A 1,893-nucleotide genomic window follows, 5' to 3' on the forward strand; every position below is an offset into this window, starting at 1 on the left:
CGATGCCGAAGCATGCCCTGGGTGAGGGGGGTGGTCGAGGGATCCTTCCCACGGTTTATGGTGGATAGTAGCAGGTCGCCCCCACAAGCCCTTGCGAGTCCCGCAGACGGTCCCAGAGGCTGACCCGTTTGGTATCTCCTCACTGTAAGATTTTAAAGCCAGATACACGCACCTACGGAGCTAAAACATTGTATAATAGGTTTTTAGGACACGTTATGTCTCTTGGGACCCCTCCCTCCCCTCCCTAGGGAATAGTGCTTCAAATCGATGCTCCTCAATGTGTTAACTGGGTTGAGGAAAATACATTAGGGTTAGGTAACGACTTCGGGGTTAGGGTAACCATTTCTTAGGGTTAGGGTAACAATTTCTTAGGGTTAGAGTATCGATTTCTTAGGGTTAGAGTAACGAAACTAGGGCTTTAGAATTTCAAATTCGCCTACACTCAGGGATGTGGCCGCTTTACAGCCTGAACCTGGCCGATAACAAGCAGAATTTCGACCCCATTTCCTCGTCTACGACCATACCACAGGGAAAGCACCGGTTCTCGTCCGATCACCGAAGTTAAGCCCTGTCGGGCGGGGTTAGTACTTGGATGGGTGACCGCCTGGGAATACCCCGTGTTGTAGGCTTCAATTTTTGTCTTGCGAACATCTCTAAACGTTTTATCCCAATAAATAGCTCTCCATACACCACAATTTCACATAGAGAGCCGTAGGTGAGTGAGGAACAAAATCAAAGCAAAAAACGAGGGGGGAAAACACCTTTTTGTCAAAAATCGGCCAGCTAATGGCGAAAACTCTAGTGCGATCGACTTTTCTTACAGAGCGCGCGCGAGCGAGTGAGCACGCGCGAGATGAACAGTTTATGATGTCAAATTCTACTTCTGTGATATCAAATCATTCCAAATAACGAACGAAAAAATGAATAGGAAAAAAACGCACACTTCTGAGACGCAGTTTTAAGCCATCGTGACGTGGCAAAACACTCGCACACTTCCAAGAGGAGGCGCGCGAAAAACGGCACTGAAAGTCGACAATGGTTGGATTCAGACTGCAAACGAATCGGGAAAAAGGTTCGATACTTTTACTACTCTGCTAGTTTGTTTCCTTCCCTCGTTCATTCGTTCACTCGCTTGCTCGCACAAAGGATACACTAACGATAGCAATAGCATTTCTAAAAGCGGCTCCAGTGACAATAAAACCGCTCAAAAGGTTCAAAGTGTACTCACGGTCCAAGTCGAATGCCCTTCTATGCTCGCTCGCTCGGTCGATCGGCCGTTTGGTTTCCTTTCATTTCCTTTCCCTTCGCGCGCATAGCACAGCACGGCACGGCACGCACAACCTGCAAATACAAACGAACAGGACTTTACACACAATAGAGCAGACAGGCCTTGAACAAAAACAGCCAGCAAAGTTACGCACCGCCCCGAAACTCACCTTGTTTCCTTCCTCCAGTCTCTCCAATGCACTTCTACCCCTCCAAACGTGCCAACACCTTGGCCAGTTGTGCGTCCTTTGCTTTCTTTGCAAGTCTACCGGTCCACTGCAAAAGCAAAAATACCCTCGATAGTCAGTAAGAGGGCCATATAGACATAGTTTGGATGACTTTTGCGGGGACGAGCGCGAACGCAGGTCCCCACTACCAGAAATTATACGCTCGAGTTACCCACATTTGGGGTAATCGCAAGGGTCAACCAGTCGAAGTGCAATGAAAGGGCCTCGCCTTGAGAGGACTGCCTCCTTGATCACAGTACCTCCCGCGTCAGGTAAGTATTTTTTCATATTTAAGGTGAAAAACCACTCCCGTAGGGCGGTGGTATGCTGCCGCTTCAGACCTAATCCAACCGTGGCTGAAAGTGCAATGCCTTAGGGTTGGGTCCACCATAAACCGAGG

The 1,893-nt window shown here is 48.7% G+C and overlaps 2 non-coding genes across 2 annotated transcripts; one reads left to right on the plus strand and one right to left on the minus strand.

Annotated features, from left to right (window-relative positions):
* The first annotated feature begins 510 nt into the window (after positions 1-510).
* Positions 511-629, plus strand: LOC136278577 (5S ribosomal RNA). The gene has a single exon (XR_010716414.1). It is a non-coding gene; the product is annotated as a 5S ribosomal RNA (ribosomal RNA).
* A 981-nt stretch (positions 630-1,610) lies between these two features.
* Positions 1,611-1,773, minus strand: LOC136278593 (U1 spliceosomal RNA). The gene has a single exon (XR_010716428.1). It is a non-coding gene; the product is annotated as a U1 spliceosomal RNA (small nuclear RNA).
* Positions 1,774-1,893: the final 120 nt, after the last annotated feature.

The sequence above is a fragment of the Pocillopora verrucosa genome, unplaced genomic scaffold (genome assembly GCF_036669915.1).
Source record: "Pocillopora verrucosa isolate sample1 unplaced genomic scaffold, ASM3666991v2 scaffold_27, whole genome shotgun sequence".
Lineage (NCBI taxonomy): Eukaryota > Metazoa > Cnidaria > Anthozoa > Scleractinia > Pocilloporidae > Pocillopora > Pocillopora verrucosa.